At 39.7% G+C, this 19,069-nt stretch overlaps 1 long non-coding RNA gene across 1 annotated transcript; it reads left to right on the top strand.

Annotated features, from left to right (window-relative positions):
* The first annotated feature begins 16,964 nt into the window (after nt 1–16,964).
* On the top strand, nt 16,965–18,146 carry LOC145970704 (uncharacterized). Its single transcript, XR_014438562.1, has 3 exons — nt 16,965–17,199; nt 17,562–17,704; nt 17,987–18,146. It is a non-coding gene; the product is annotated as an uncharacterized LOC145970704 (long non-coding RNA).
* Nucleotides 18,147–19,069: the final 923 nt, after the last annotated feature.

The raw sequence follows: 19,069 nt of genomic DNA on the forward strand, positions 1-19,069 counted from the left end.
AACCTAACCTAACCTAACCTAACCTAACCTAACCTAACCTAACCTAACCTAACCTAACCTAACCTAACCTAACCTAACCTAACCTAACCTAACCTAACCTAACCTAACCTAACCTAACCTAACCTAACCTAACCTAACCTAACCTAACCTAACCTAACCTAACCTAACCTAACCTAACCTAACCTAACCTAACCTAACCTAACCTAACCTAACCTAACCTAACCTAACCTAACCTAACCTAACCTAACCTAACCTAACCTAACCTAACCTAACCTAACCTAACCTAACCTAACCTAACCTAACCTAACCTAACCTAACCTAACCTAACCTAACCTAACCTAACCTAACCTAACCTAACCTAACCTAACCTAACCTAACCTAACCTAACCTAACCTAACCTAACCTAACCTAACCTAACCTAACCTAACCTAACCTAACCTAACCTAACCTAACCTAACCTAACCTAACCTAACCTAACCTAACCTAACCTAACCTAACCTAACCTAACCTAACCTAACCTAACCTAACCTAACCTAACCTAACCTAACCTAACCTAACCTAACCTAACCTAACCTAACCTAACCTAACCTAACCTAACCTAACCTAACCTAACCTAACCTAACCTAACCTAACCTAACCTAACCTAACCTAACCTAACCTAACCTAACCTAACCTAACCTAACCTAACCTAACCTAACCTAACCTAACCTAACCTAACCTAACCTAACCTAACCTAACCTAACCTAACCTAACCTAACCTAACCTAACCTAACCTAACCTAACCTAACCTAACCTAACCTAACCTAACCTAACCTAACCTAACCTAACCTAACCTAACCTAACCTAACCTAACCTAACCTAACCTAACCTAACCTAACCTAACCTAACCTAACCTAACCTAACCTAACCTAACCTAACCTAACCTAACCTAACCTAACCTAACCTAACCTAACCTAACCTAACCTAACCTAACCTAACCTAACCTAACCTAACCTAACCTAACCTAACCTAACCTAACCTAACCTAACCTAACCTAACCTAACCTAACCTAACCTAACCTAACCTAACCTAACCTAACCTAACCTAACCTAACCTAACCTAACCTAACCTAACCTAACCTAACCTAACCTAACCTAACCTAACCTAACCTAACCTAACCTAACCTAACCTAACCTAACCTAACCTAACCTAACCTAACCTAACCTAACCTAACCTAACCTAACCTAACCTAACCTAACCTAACCTAACCTAACCTAACCTAACCTAACCTAACCTAACCTAACCTAACCTAACCTAACCTAACCTAACCTAACCTAACCTAACCTAACCTAACCTAACCTAACCTAACCTAACCTAACCTAACCTAACCTAACCTAACCTAACCTAACCTAACCTAACCTAACCTAACCTAACCTAACCTAACCTAACCTAACCTAACCTAACCTAACCTAACCTAACCTAACCTAACCTAACCTAACCTAACCTAACCTAACCTAACCTAACCTAACCTAACCTAACCTAACCTAACCTAACCTAACCTAACCTAACCTAACCTAACCTAACCTAACCTAACCTAACCTAACCTAACCTAACCTAACCTAACCTAACCTAACCTAACCTAACCTAACCTAACCTAACCTAACCTAACCTAACCTAACCTAACCTAACCTAACCTAACCTAACCTAACCTAACCTAACCTAACCTAACCTAACCTAACCTAACCTAACCTAACCTAACCTAACCTAACCTAACCTAACCTAACCTAACCTAACCTAACCTAACCTAACCTAACCTAACCTAACCTAACCTAACCTAACCTAACCTAACCTAACCTAACCTAACCTAACCTAACCTAACCTAACCTAACCTAACCTAACCTAACCTAACCTAACCTAACCTAACCTAACCTAACCTAACCTAACCTAACCTAACCTAACCTAACCTAACCTAACCTAACCTAACCTAACCTAACCTAACCTAACCTAACCTAACCTAACCTAACCTAACCTAACCTAACCTAACCTAACCTAACCTAACCTAACCTAACCTAACCTAACCTAACCTAACCTAACCTAACCTAACCTAACCTAACCTAACCTAACCTAACCTAACCTAACCTAACCTAACCTAACCTAACCTAACCTAACCTAACCTAACCTAACCTAACCTAACCTAACCTAACCTAACCTAACCTAACCTAACCTAACCTAACCTAACCTAACCTAACCTAACCTAACCTAACCTAACCTAACCTAACCTAACCTAACCTAACCTAACCTAACCTAACCTAACCTAACCTAACCTAACCTAACCTAACCTAACCTAACCTAACCTAACCTAACCTAACCTAACCTAACCTAACCTAACCTAACCTAACCTAACCTAACCTAACCTAACCTAACCTAACCTAACCTAACCTAACCTAACCTAACCTAACCTAACCTAACCTAACCTAACCTAACCTAACCTAACCTAACCTAACCTAACCTAACCTAACCTAACCTAACCTAACCTAACCTAACCTAACCTAACCTAACCTAACCTAACCTAACCTAACCTAACCTAACCTAACCTAACCTAACCTAACCTAACCTAACCTAACCTAACCTAACCTAACCTAACCTAACCTAACCTAACCTAACCTAACCTAACCTAACCTAACCTAACCTAACCTAACCTAACCTAACCTAACCTAACCTAACCTAACCTAACCTAACCTAACCTAACCTAACCTAACCTAACCTAACCTAACCTAACCTAACCTAACCTAACCTAACCTAACCTAACCTAACCTAACCTAACCTAACCTAACCTAACCTAACCTAACCTAACCTAACCTAACCTAACCTAACCTAACCTAACCTAACCTAACCTAACCTAACCTAACCTAACCTAACCTAACCTAACCTAACCTAACCTAACCTAACCTAACCTAACCTAACCTAACCTAACCTAACCTAACCTAACCTAACCTAACCTAACCTAACCTAACCTAACCTAACCTAACCTAACCTAACCTAACCTAACCTAACCTAACCTAACCTAACCTAACCTAACCTAACCTAACCTAACCTAACCTAACCTAACCTAACCTAACCTAACCTAACCTAACCTAACCTAACCTAACCTAACCTAACCTAACCTAACCTAACCTAACCTAACCTAACCTAACCTAACCTAACCTAACCTAACCTAACCTAACCTAACCTAACCTAACCTAACCTAACCTAACCTAACCTAACCTAACCTAACCTAACCTAACCTAACCTAACCTAACCTAACCTAACCTAACCTAACCTAACCTAACCTAACCTAACCTAACCTAACCTAACCTAACCTAACCTAACCTAACCTAACCTAACCTAACCTAACCTAACCTAACCTAACCTAACCTAACCTAACCTAACCTAACCTAACCTAACCTAACCTAACCTAACCTAACCTAACCTAACCTAACCTAACCTAACCTAACCTAACCTAACCTAACCTAACCTAACCTAACCTAACCTAACCTAACCTAACCTAACCTAACCTAACCTAACCTAACCTAACCTAACCTAACCTAACCTAACCTAACCTAACCTAACCTAACCTAACCTAACCTAACCTAACCTAACCTAACCTAACCTAACCTAACCTAACCTAACCTAACCTAACCTAACCTAACCTAACCTAACCTAACCTAACCTAACCTAACCTAACCTAACCTAACCTAACCTAACCTAACCTAACCTAACCTAACCTAACCTAACCTAACCTAACCTAACCTAACCTAACCTAACCTAACCTAACCTAACCTAACCTAACCTAACCTAACCTAACCTAACCTAACCTAACCTAACCTAACCTAACCTAACCTAACCTAACCTAACCTAACCTAACCTAACCTAACCTAACCTAACCTAACCTAACCTAACCTAACCTAACCTAACCTAACCTAACCTAACCTAACCTAACCTAACCTAACCTAACCTAACCTAACCTAACCTAACCTAACCTAACCTAACCTAACCTAACCTAACCTAACCTAACCTAACCTAACCTAACCTAACCTAACCTAACCTAACCTAACCTAACCTAACCTAACCTAACCTAACCTAACCTAACCTAACCTAACCTAACCTAACCTAACCTAACCTAACCTAACCTAACCTAACCTAACCTAACCTAACCTAACCTAACCTAACCTAACCTAACCTAACCTAACCTAACCTAACCTAACCTAACCTAACCTAACCTAACCTAACCTAACCTAACCTAACCTAACCTAACCTAACCTAACCTAACCTAACCTAACCTAACCTAACCTAACCTAACCTAACCTAACCTAACCTAACCTAACCTAACCTAACCTAACCTAACCTAACCTAACCTAACCTAACCTAACCTAACCTAACCTAACCTAACCTAACCTAACCTAACCTAACCTAACCTAACCTAACCTAACCTAACCTAACCTAACCTAACCTAACCTAACCTAACCTAACCTAACCTAACCTAACCTAACCTAACCTAACCTAACCTAACCTAACCTAACCTAACCTAACCTAACCTAACCTAACCTAACCTAACCTAACCTAACCTAACCTAACCTAACCTAACCTAACCTAACCTAACCTAACCTAACCTAACCTAACCTAACCTAACCTAACCTAACCTAACCTAACCTAACCTAACCTAACCTAACCTAACCTAACCTAACCTAACCTAACCTAACCTAACCTAACCTAACCTAACCTAACCTAACCTAACCTAACCTAACCTAACCTAACCTAACCTAACCTAACCTAACCTAACCTAACCTAACCTAACCTAACCTAACCTAACCTAACCTAACCTAACCTAACCTAACCTAACCTAACCTAACCTAACCTAACCTAACCTAACCTAACCTAACCTAACCTAACCTAACCTAACCTAACCTAACCTAACCTAACCTAACCTAACCTAACCTAACCTAACCTAACCTAACCTAACCTAACCTAACCTAACCTAACCTAACCTAACCTAACCTAACCTAACCTAACCTAACCTAACCTAACCTAACCTAACCTAACCTAACCTAACCTAACCTAACCTAACCTAACCTAACCTAACCTAACCTAACCTAACCTAACCTAACCTAACCTAACCTAACCTAACCTAACCTAACCTAACCTAACCTAACCTAACCTAACCTAACCTAACCTAACCTAACCTAACCTAACCTAACCTAACCTAACCTAACCTAACCTAACCTAACCTAACCTAACCTAACCTAACCTAACCTAACCTAACCTAACCTAACCTAACCTAACCTAACCTAACCTAACCTAACCTAACCTAACCTAACCTAACCTAACCTAACCTAACCTAACCTAACCTAACCTAACCTAACCTAACCTAACCTAACCTAACCTAACCTAACCTAACCTAACCTAACCTAACCTAACCTAACCTAACCTAACCTAACCTAACCTAACCTAACCTAACCTAACCTAACCTAACCTAACCTAACCTAACCTAACCTAACCTAACCTAACCTAACCTAACCTAACCTAACCTAACCTAACCTAACCTAACCTAACCTAACCTAACCTAACCTAACCTAACCTAACCTAACCTAACCTAACCTAACCTAACCTAACCTAACCTAACCTAACCTAACCTAACCTAACCTAACCTAACCTAACCTAACCTAACCTAACCTAACCTAACCTAACCTAACCTAACCTAACCTAACCTAACCTAACCTAACCTAACCTAACCTAACCTAACCTAACCTAACCTAACCTAACCTAACCTAACCTAACCTAACCTAACCTAACCTAACCTAACCTAACCTAACCTAACCTAACCTAACCTAACCTAACCTAACCTAACCTAACCTAACCTAACCTAACCTAACCTAACCTAACCTAACCTAACCTAACCTAACCTAACCTAACCTAACCTAACCTAACCTAACCTAACCTAACCTAACCTAACCTAACCTAACCTAACCTAACCTAACCTAACCTAACCTAACCTAACCTAACCTAACCTAACCTAACCTAACCTAACCTAACCTAACCTAACCTAACCTAACCTAACCTAACCTAACCTAACCTAACCTAACCTAACCTAACCTAACCTAACCTAACCTAACCTAACCTAACCTAACCTAACCTAACCTAACCTAACCTAACCTAACCTAACCTAACCTAACCTAACCTAACCTAACCTAACCTAACCTAACCTAACCTAACCTAACCTAACCTAACCTAACCTAACCTAACCTAACCTAACCTAACCTAACCTAACCTAACCTAACCTAACCTAACCTAACCTAACCTAACCTAACCTAACCTAACCTAACCTAACCTAACCTAACCTAACCTAACCTAACCTAACCTAACCTAACCTAACCTAACCTAACCTAACCTAACCTAACCTAACCTAACCTAACCTAACCTAACCTAACCTAACCTAACCTAACCTAACCTAACCTAACCTAACCTAACCTAACCTAACCTAACCTAACCTAACCTAACCTAACCTAACCTAACCTAACCTAACCTAACCTAACCTAACCTAACCTAACCTAACCTAACCTAACCTAACCTAACCTAACCTAACCTAACCTAACCTAACCTAACCTAACCTAACCTAACCTAACCTAACCTAACCTAACCTAACCTAACCTAACCTAACCTAACCTAACCTAACCTAACCTAACCTAACCTAACCTAACCTAACCTAACCTAACCTAACCTAACCTAACCTAACCTAACCTAACCTAACCTAACCTAACCTAACCTAACCTAACCTAACCTAACCTAACCTAACCTAACCTAACCTAACCTAACCTAACCTAACCTAACCTAACCTAACCTAACCTAACCTAACCGAACCTAACCTAACCTAACCTAACCTAACCTAACCTAACCTAACCTAACCTAACCTAACCTAACCTAACCTAACCTAACCTAACCTAACCTAACCTTTTTTTTTTTTTTTTTTTTTTTTTTTGACGATGTGGAATCCAATCTTTACGGACACCCTTCCACTTCCCGTACTGACCCGGGAAGCTTCAGGGTAGTGCGGGACTCCAGGCCGGATGCATCCACCCGGACCTGACTACCCGCTAAACCACACCGGTGGCATCCTAACCGCGACTGAATGGCTCCCCCGGGAACCGCTCACGCATTACTTCCGGGAGAGCCACTACACGCGCGTCTGCGCAAAAACGCACATACTTAAAATATTCTACTGATTAAGGGAGCTCAGGCGCCACAGGTGCAATGCCAGAGCCCCCTGCCAGCCCAAAGAGGCAGGTGAGAGAGATGGCCGATATGCCACCCATCCGCCCCCTGAGCCGGTTGACTACTGCCGCAAGAGATGATGAAATGGAATGTGTATGTTGATGTTGATGTTGATGTTGATGTTGATGTTGATGTTGATGTTGATGTTGATGTTGATGTTGATGTTGATGTTGATGTTGATGTTGATGTTGTTGATGTTGATGTTGATGATGTTGATGATGTTGATGATGTTGATGATGTTGATGTTGATGATGTTGATGATGTTGATGATGATGTTGATGTTGATGATGTTGATGATGTTGATGATGTTGATGATGTTGATGATGTTGATGATGTTGATGATGTTGATGATGGTGAAGTGAACGTGATGATGTGATGATAGTGATGATGGTGACGAGTGAATATGAAGTTGAGGATGAAGATGAAGATGACGATGAAGATGAAGATGAGGATGAAGGTGATGAGGATGAAGATAAAGATGAAGATGAAGATAAAGATGAAGGTGAAGATGAAGATGAAGATGAAGATGAAGATGAAGATGAAGATGAAGATGAAGATGAAGATGAAGATGAAGATGAAGATGAAGATGAAGATGAAGATGAAGATGAAGATGAAGATGAAGATGAAGATGAAGATGAAGATGAAGATGAAGATGAAGATGAAGATGAAGATGAAGATGAAGATGAAGATGAAGATGAAGATGAAGATGAAGATGAAGATGAAGATGAAGATGAAGATGAAGATGAAGATGAAGATGAAGATGAAGATGAAGATGAAGATGAAGATGAAGATGAAGATGAAGATGAAGATGAAGATGAAGATGAAGATGAAGATGAAGATGAAGATGAAGATGAAGTTTTTTTTTTTTTTTTTTTTTTTTTTTTTTTTTTTTTTTTTTTTTTTTTTTTTTTTTTTTTTTTTTTTTTTTTTTTTTTTGACAAATGTGGATGATGATGACGAAATGTATGAACCTATTACAATTCAATACAGAATTATTAATTAATCGAGATTCAAGTCGTAATCCTCTATACGACACACGCACACACATACTCATACATACACGATCTGTCCGGTTCTCAGCAGCATATATATGATAAACTTATGCACCAACACAAATGTACCTTTATCATCATTTAACTCCAAGTCAGCACAGCAATGTGTGCAGGTACACGGCTGCACGACTAATGTTTTTAATAATACTAATAATAGAGCTACTATACACGCATACATAATTACACGTACTTTTTTTTTTTTTTTTTTTTTTTTTTTTTTTTTTTTTTTTTTTTTTTTTTTTTAATTAACCTAATTTGACCTGTACGTGATTACATAACTAATCTTAGCCTAATTGTAAATCGAGCTATATGCAAAGATCTTAACCTATTTTAACCTGTATAATTAATCACGCTAAGCACATGTGTGTGTACCAACACATGAATCAAGCTGTATACAAGGAACTTAAGCCTATTTTTATCTATACATAGTTACTTAGCATAGTTACTCACTTAACCAACACTACTATATACACCCGTGTGTTTCAGCACGTGTGTATAGTTGTATACAATAACCTTACCCTATTTTAGCCTGTACATAAATTACTTACTTACTTAACTAACCATGCTGTGCACGTATGTATCAACACATAAATCAATCTATATACAATGATCTTAACCTATTTTAACCTGTACATATTTACATATTTACATAACCAGCTATGCTATATATACATGTGTTTCAACACATGCGTCTAGCTGTATACTGTAATCTTAACCTATTTTAACCTGTACATAATTACTTAACTAACTAACTAACCATACCATGTACATATGTATCAACATGTAATTTCCTCTCATGAGGATCCATCTAGAGATAAGGCTACAGGAGGAAGGGGCGAGGTACTTCCTCTCTCCCTAGTCCTCTCCTCCTCCTCCTTAGCCCTTAAAATCTGAATACAAAATTCATCGAAAGAACGCCAGTAAGATTCCTTTACGAGTACCGCATTAATAATAAAGTCTAACGTAATGTTAACCGGACGTTCCACTTGCAGTCTTTGCAGCAATCTGTTCCGCATTTCGTTCCAAGCAGGACAGCTTATCAATGTGTGTTCTGGAGTGTCATCTTCTTCCGTACAGTGATTACACCCGGAAGTTTCCCTCTTACCAATTCGCCGTAAGAAGTGCCCGAAACTTCCGTGCCCCGTTAACATCTGGGTACTATAATATGATAGACATCCATATTTCCTTCCAATCCATCTATTCATAAACGGAAGTATCACGTTGATCGTGCGTTGCCCCCAGGCTCCAGGTCTTCTCAGGAGTAATTCCCATTGCCGGAACAGTAGTACGCTTTCTTCTTTCCTTATCTTTTCGACATTCTCGTCGTTATACGCGTCAGTTAAGCGTAATTCTTTGATTCTATCATAAACTCTTCTTCGCAAGGAGGCCTCCAAAGTCCACGGTGGCATGCGCGCTAGCAGGGTGGCCGCGTCGAAGGAGACGGTGCGATATGCCGAAATAACTCGGATCGCGATTGTGCGCTGTATTCTGCGTAATGGCCTAATTACCCTCTCGGGGGAGGATGACAATACGTTTGCCCATACGGGTGCAGCGTAGGTAAAAACAGATGTAAGGACCGTTGCGTAAAAATGCCGTTTCCTCTCGCTAGGCCCACGCAAATTGGGCATTAACCTACTTAGCGCTCTAGTCATCCTATTCAGTTTCTCATCTATATATTTGAAATGGGAGCGGAAACTCCATGTGCTATCAATCAGCACCCCGAGGTATCTCATAGATTCGGCCGTCTGAATATAAATATCGCCGACCTTGATAGAGGGCATAACCTTCGGTTTCTTTTTATAGAACAATACCGCCTCAGTTTTATTCTCCGCGATCCTCAAACCTAATTCAGTGATGTGCTTACGAACCCGAGCGATCTGTATGTTAGCATTAACGATAGAAGCGAACAGTCTGTTCGAGGAGGACAGAATCATTGTATCATCCGCATAACAGATTATCTTACAACCCTCTTCCAGCGGAAGTCGCAAGACCGAGTCGAAGGCGATGTTCCACAGGAGTGGTCCAAGGACCGACCCCTGCGGAACACCAGCCCAGACCCGCCGCTCTAAAGTCTGTCCTACATCATTTTTATATATGATACTTCTGCATGATAAGTAGCTGCCAACTATTCGCCTGAGATATAAAGGGAAATTCTTTTTCTCCATGGCCGTTAATATTACCGACCAAGGGACAGAATTGAAAGCATTGGCCACATCCAATCCCACTGCTATCGCGTAACCACCTACAGATATGATCTCGCTAGTAAAGGCCTTTACGCAGTTCAGCGCATCGATCGTGGACCTAGCAATCCTGAACCCGAACTGATTTTCAGACAGAGAGAACTCCGGATTGTCGTTCAGCCAGCAATTCAGTCTGTCCGCAATGACCCTCTCGAAAATTTTGCCTATATCGTCAAGAAGACAGATTGGCCGTGCTTTAATCATAGTACCCGGTTCAGAGGGTCCCTTAGGAATCAGCACTAAGGCGGCCCGTTTCCAAGCAGATGGGAAAAAACCCTCTCTAAAACAAAGAGTAAATAGTTCAGCCAGATGACTAACTACGATCTGAGGAACAGACTTCCATACACCAGCCTTAATACTGTCCGGACCAGGGGCAGCATTCCTAACATCCCGGCTAATAGCAAATGCTTCTACTTCGCGCATAAGAACGCGCCATTCTTCGGACCACTCTTCTTGCCGCACAAGAGCCGCTCTACGATCTGCAATAACCGGGAAAAGCGTATCCAGAAGCTGATTCAAGACCGTACTATCTAAAGTCTCGGACAAGGTAGGGCTAGTGCGTCTCAATTTATTTAGGACTAGCTTGTAAGGTAGCCCCCAGGGGTCTTTATCAATAGTCAGAATAAGCTCATTCCAAGCCTTTCCTTTTGCTTTTTTAACAGCGGCTCTTAATGCTTTTTTGGCGAGCTTATAATTTGACGAATCTATATCCGACTGAGTATTTTTTTGCCTAGATTTAGTAAGACGTCTACGAGCCTTCACTGCCGCTTTGCGAAGATCCGAAATTTCTTCCGTCCACCAATGGACACTTCTACGGCTATTTCTCACAGCTATTTTTGGAGTTGATACATTGCAAGAATCCTTGACTTTATCAATCAACCAGGACGTGTACCGATCAGGAGACTGAGCATTTTCCCCCGGATTGCATGTTACGAGGAACTCCAAAACAGCAGCAAACAGACTCCTATCCATGCGACGGAAATTCCACCTTCTTTTATTAGTAATGTATCTCTGATCAGATCCGAGCAATATTTCGAAATCTATATAAAAATGATCCGATAGTGATTCGAGATCTTTTCTTACCGACCAATGCCTTATCGCTCTTAGGAGATTTGAAGTTACCCAGGTAAGATCGATGACTGATCTACCTTGCGGCCTTACACACGTAAAGATTCCACCCTGATTTAAAAGGCGCAGATCATATGAAGCCGCAAAACGCTCCATTAAAACACCCCTCTTATTCGTAACAGAAGGATCCCAGGAGCTAGACTTAGCATTTAAGTCTCCACCAAGTAAGATTGGTCCGGTTAAAGTCATAAAATAGTTACTTAACTCATCAAGCATGCGTTCAAAGACTAATATAGTAACGTTTGGAGATACATAACAGGATATTATATTAATTTCTCCTAGCTTTACAATAACGAAACCTGTACCGCTACATATTAATTTGCAGTTATTGTTCGCAGAAGCCTCAACGTTCCAAAGAATTGCCGCCAGGTTGTCCCTGCTAACAAACCATCGGCTAGTTGCAGAAACATTTCTGGGCGGTTCCGAAATAATAGATAAACTAACGTTCGACTCTAGCATGCGTTGCTTGAGAAGGTCAAAAGCAGACCAGCTCCGATTAAGATTAATCTGGATTAATTTGATTTTATATAGAAAAGACATCCTAAATTAGAGCAGTTCCTCCTACTGTTCTTTGAGACTTATAAACCCTGTTAGGGAAACCTTGATTTTCCAGACAGCGCACAGAACCAATTCTATGCCTGCACTCTTTGTTAATTTCCGCGCAAATCAGACACATGGGCGGCGAATTACATTCTTTAACAGAATGTCCCGCAGAACCACAGCGGAAACAATTTCCAGCCCTATCAATATCAGCCTTGCAATTGTTTTTGACATGGCCAAATTTCCAACAGCGGAAACATTGAATTGGCCTTTTTTTCAGCAGCTCGAGACGAACTACCGTCCATCCGAGCACGACTCTGCCTTTTTCTGCGATCTTAACGGCATATTCAAGCGGGCAACGTGCCCACGCTACGCCCATTCCGTCGCGCATAAAATTAATATTACTAATCGTAAGCTCGCTCGGCAAGCAACCACTAATCTTCTCGAGTGCGTAGCCGATTTCCTCCTTCGTTGTAGTAGGATCAATTCCTCTCAGCCTGATTTCTCCGATTGCCACCGGGTTGCTTACTTTGGCATCTTCTTTCAGAACATTTCCTAGTGCGTCGCACAATGTACTCGCAAGCCTCTTTCCATCCGGGCCGGGAAGTTCTATAATCAGGGCGCCGTTCATACCCCTGCGCATGCGAACATTTTCAATACCAAGGCTACCCAAGGACACATTTTGCTTGGCTTTGCTCAAAATTTGAGCATATGTAGCTCCATCCTTCTTTCCGGTGATGGTAACCACCGCTGGTTTACTATTTAGTTTCCTTGCCTTAGGTTTAGTAGCTATAGACCTTTGTCCTCTGTCCTTATCATCCAATCTGTTACGTACTACACTCGAACCAGAATCCGGTGTATCATAATATTGATTCAAATTCGGAATTATTCTATTTTGTACAGCTGACCTCCTATTACGCTTATTCGCAACCATCTTCCATTCCTTACGGGGTGGAACTAACTGTTGATTACCAGTTACCTTAATATCGTCTCTACTTGTCTTATGTACATATTTATTATTACTGTTGTTATTGTCGTAATTCGCGCTAGTCTTAGTATTAAATCTCTTATTTGTGACGTCCTTAGTATTATTAATTCCCGCTATTTCATCTTCGTTGGGGGCAACCGTTTCAGCCCAGTCCATTGTATCAGACCCATAGGGCCATTGATCATCTTCAATTTCCTTTCTATGCACATAATCCATATCAGTCGAGCAACCCGGAGTACTATATAAGTTATAGTCTGCATTTGCGTGCTTCGATTGCTTTGTTTGCTGTATTTGTTGTTTTTTCTCCTTATTTACTATATTGTCTTCCCTTTTGTCTTTTGAGACCACCTGGGACTGAACATAGGGGCCGCAACCTTCTTTCAGAGCGTTGACCTCGCCCTCGAGCCTAATAATAGCCCTACGAAGATCATTGATTTCTTTTTCCTGCCTATCTGTTTTTCTCCTTGCCACAGCGAGGTCCTCTCTAAGTTGGAGATTTTGCGTTTTAAGATGTACGACATCACCAGTAGCTTCCAATTTTTCAACCATAGCACCGACAATATTAACTGCCGTAGACCTGCAATCTTTCAGCATTCCAGCTATTCTACCGGAGATATTACTACAGAGATATCTCTGCCTCTCCATCTCCGCGAGATGATCTAAACATGCGGCACCAAGTTCGGCACCGCTCATCCTTAACCATTTTTCTCTGGTGTAACCTATCTCTAGATCCACTTTGTCTCTGGATACTATTTCAGGGACACGCCTTTTGCCTTTGGATGTACGAATCGGATTTTTCAAAGTAGTATCTTTAGACTTAACTTTACTCTTATTTTTAATACTCTTTTTATTAACTTCTCCACTGATATTAAAGTCTTCTTCAGACGACTCATAATAGCTTTTATTTGTTTTATTCTTTCTTTTCTTTGAGGATTTTTTATTTTTAGAGGATGAAGTATACGTCCCGCTTGATATGCTTATTTCATCCGAGATAGATACGACGCTATCTTCCGCCACATCCTCAATTTCTTTATTCGTGTCTGTGGATTTACAGATTATATCCGTTTTGCTCTGATTAATACTTTTGTTTAAGTTATCTATTTTAGTCATCATTCTGTCCATCCTAACAGTCAATAACTTATCGAACCCCGTTTTAATCTTACTTTTCTCTTCTATCTTCTTTTGACTTCTGGTAATCCTGCTTTCTTTTTCAGGGGAAGAAGAATGAAACCTACCTTCAGCTAATTGTTTGTATTCAACCTCTATTTCTTTATCCGAACTTATCATGTCAGGAGCTTGCTCTCCCACCTCTGTCAGCGCAGTGTTTGGAGGCACATACGCGGCGACCACTCTAGTCTTATTGGGTCTACTAGGGGTATTCATTATCTCTACATTATCTTCGTTGGAATCAGGAGAGGCAGTTGCCTTCCTCTTTCCCTTTGCGCAGTATGAGGCAGCTTCCTCTTGCCTCCGACTAGGCATGGCTTCCAATTGCTGTTGGTCAGGAGCCATTTCTTTAACTGCAGCAGTAGTATCATCCTCATGCACGCACGCTGCACCCATGCATGAGTTCCCCTCGCCGGATGACGACCTGGCAACGCCGGGTACCGCGTCACCATGCCGGTCCGAGGTTCCGAACTCCCCGGAAGTTAATTCATTTATATGTGACATATCCATATAAGAATGTAAGTGGGTTTTAATTTGGGGTGCCCCTCCCCTAGGACAGAATTCGAGACGACTGAGGGTCCGTCCAACCCTATCCGCTCCCGCGATGTTTGCAGGCACGTGCACGCAGGAAGATGGCGAGGACCTCTGTTTGCAACCAGGATGTTCGTGGCACAACGATTTACGTGAGGCATCTTCAATACGCGCGTCTATGTCGTGCAAAATTGCCTTTTTGTATTGAACTTCCTCGCTTAACTTGCTTAAATTTAACTCCGATTTATCTATTTCGCGAAGTATAGCTTCTCTATCAGTTGGGATGGTAGAAAGATCGTGTAACCTATCTCGATCTGCACCATTCCCCTGTACTTCAGGGGAGGAACCCGCTCTAAGGATACTTATCTCATGATTTAAATCCCCTTCTCGCAGCGTAAGTATCTTAATTCTACTTATAAGATACTTCCGAGCAGATGTCATTAATTGCTCATGGTCAAACAGCATACGAGACAGAGCAATGCATATACGCACCGTGTTTCGAATGTTTATTTTATCATTGTGTAAGAATAAATCCTCGAGTTGGTATAAATTACGTGTTATTTTACTAAACAACTCATCAGAGGTAATGCCAACTCGCATTAACCTCCCGATATAGGCTTCAATGTCTAAAATTTCACCCATCTTAAAGATTCCGACAAATCAAATAAGTGAAATTTACTCTCTAAGTTTAATACCGCAAAAGTCGGAATCAGATTATAGCACTTTATTAGTAACTATAAAAATTAATTAGTATAGACGAACTCGAGTATAGTAAAAAGGATAGTTCAGATCACTAGGAAGCCTATCCATGCAATGCGCATACAAATCGCGTAATGTATATTTACTGCGCAGGTCAATTATAAACCTAACGTTATGCCCTAAAAGGAAGGGCCAAGTAGGTGCAAATTCACCCCGTGCGCATCGCTCTGCAGGTACACTCACCTACTGCGCAGCCAAGGAAGTTTGCACTTCCGGTCTTCAGATTTGATACCTACTCCAGCAGGTAAACACACCCGCACAACTGTTTCCGCTCAATAACAGAGGGACAACCCAATTACAACAATTCAATATTTAGACTCTAATTTCAGCAATAGACTAATTCAATTATAGTAGAAAGACAGCTCAGGTCACTAAGAAGCCTTTCCATGCAATGCGCACACAAATCAAGCGGTGTATATCTACTGCGCAGGTCGATTATGATCCTGACATAATGCACTAAGAGGGGGGGCCGAGTAAGTGCATATTCACCCCGTGCGCATCCCCCTAAGAGTACATATACCTACTGCGCAGCCAAGGAAGTTTGCACTTCCGGTCTTCAAATTAGATACCTACTCCAACAGGTGAACACACCTGTACAATTGTTTCCGCTTAAAAGCAAAGGAACAACCAAGTTGCAACGATTCAATAATTAGACTCTAATTTCAACAATTACTAATGTTTAACTAATAATATTCATACTATACTACCTTATAATATACTCGACATATCGCAAAATACCAGCCATACACCGAAATTCCTTTAAAACTATAAGGAAGACATCCTGCCAACGTCAGCCGTCTTTACGAACACTACTCTTGAGAACGCGGCTTAACATTTAAGCAGGCGACTCTCCACTCTATATAAATCTAGTCCTAGACCACCTGTCAGAGAAATTCGTCGCCCGTACAAAGACAGCTCTCCAGCCGGTTATAATTAGCAACAATTACTTATAATTCAATAATTGTTAATTCTTTATGTTGTCAGGAACCGCCGGAATGCTAACCGCGGAGTACAACGGATTTACGGCAGTACCTCAGAAGACCAGTCGATATATCGATACTAACATACAAAATGCAAGACTAACAACAAGTAAGCAACAATCACAGCAACAGTAGTCACAGTGATAACAACTGTGTCAGGAAGAGAAATAATGCTAACCTCTCCTCATATTCCTCTCAATATTTATTAACAGCAACGCAATGCAAATAGCAGGTACACCATGCAATTTTCACCATAAAGCAAATCAACATCGAATACTCAGTTCGTTAGCTATATCTTACATATTGACTCTCATATCAATATTTAATATTTTATATTTCCATAGGTTAACCTATGAAACAACCTCGTCTCCACACCCGGCCTCCAAGAAATAGGCCTGGATTTCGGCTCTTGAATGCGATAAATATCGATCAAATTTCCGCAATCAACGACAATACCTGCTGTCATAATGATCATCGACGCCGGAAGAATCCTCAAATAAGGCTAATTGCTATACGAAGGTTATGACTAGGTAAAGAATTAATAATAAATTCTCAACTAGCCTCTGAAAATAGTCTCATAATCATTGTCCATACCTATCTTCCGGTAATATTATCGCTTATAGTATAATTACAACTAAGAGGTTAAGAATAAGTTATAATATCGAAAACAAGCAGGTATCGATGTTAACTAGAATAAACGCGTCACTGAAATATATTCCATTGTAACAATGACATCAACTGGAAGAATTCGCACCATGCGGTGCATATGCAAACTATAAACAATGAATAGCTAGATGCGATACAATGATTAATGCCATTAACGGTATCAAATTAAGATCCATTAAATCTGATAATCAATCACGCTCTTTCAATAAACTATTTATGCTTCCAGGATATTACGATGCTCACACGCATGCATAATCCAAGGAAATATACAAAGTTCGATACCGTAAGACAATATGCGTGCAACTAATAAGAATTCTGAAAACAGTTCTATATCAAGGCCAACACAGATCGCTCTCAGCTATTCTATAAGTATATATATGTTAATATTAATAATATTAATAGATGCAGAAAACAACCTTTCTCCTTTCATATAAATGTCTAATATATATAGTTAGCTCTAACAATGTCCAGGTAATAACAGACTTAAGTAATGCACGTTCAATCGCGTATTCTGATACACGTTCGGGCCGAAAGTAACATTCACAATGCATTATCAATCCCCTAGGTAGTATATACCACTTATATAAAGTATTGCTATATTGTCCGCATCAGTCAATACCATATTTTAATATTTTTTATAATATTTTGCAGATTAATACATTCCACTAGGATTCATACGTGACTCTACATAATATAGCATTGCTACCTGGATTCCGCAACAAAATCGGGCATCATTAGTATATGGTTTATACTTCCATCTCTATATATAATGTATTACACACGGATCACGCAATATAATCAAGCCAGCAATACGAATAGCCAGATATTACTAAAAATAATTTTAATTCAATACAAAATTGCTATAAGGCTAGATTCTTAGCTAAATGCGTAAAGTAGCTACTTTATATATCATATATGCTATTTATAAAAACTTAATGCAATAATCAATAAGTATAAGTGTAACATATGACTACAAAATCAATATCAATACTAATGATAATAATAGTATTTAAATTTACCATCATTTGAGAAAATTACTATATAAGTGGAAGTAAACCACTAGCAATCTTTAATATAATGTATTATATAAGCAAAAATAGATTTAGCAATATTAGATTAAATAAGTTTAGTCAATCGAAGTCAAACGATGAATAATCAGAGAGTGATATGTCTAATTTCCACTACCTTAGCTTATAATTGTATGCCACAAGCAATATCTCATTATCAAGAATTTAGCTATCATTGATGTATTATCAATAAGACACTATGATCAGTGCGCACACTTTTACGCATATATAATATTATATTTATTCATATACTCATAATTCGTTTGATATATGCAAATTATATGAAGTATCTCAAAATCTACGTTACACTTTATAATCAGGAAGTAATATAACTAACTTCCACTACGCTAACTTATAATTATATATGCAGAACATCTCGTTATCAAAATTAACTATCACTAATGTATTATTAATGAATAATATATTATAGTCATAGTCAGTGCACACACTTTCCTACATATGCAGAGTTATTTATATTTATATACACCTAGACTCATTAAATATGCAACTATATAATGTAACTCGATATCCATGCTTAAATTTATATATGATTATGGAATTGTCTTGTAATTCTCAATCTATTATTATCACAGCTTAGACTTCATGTTACATACCGACGACTACCATGTGTGCACTTTTCATTTACACTTCACGCTCTTCAAATAGT

This window comes from Camponotus vicinus, unplaced genomic scaffold (genome assembly GCF_025532165.1).
Source record: "Camponotus vicinus isolate PSW18456_S1 unplaced genomic scaffold, iyCamVici1.0 SCAF_4, whole genome shotgun sequence".
NCBI classification, from domain to species: domain Eukaryota; kingdom Metazoa; phylum Arthropoda; class Insecta; order Hymenoptera; family Formicidae; genus Camponotus; species Camponotus vicinus.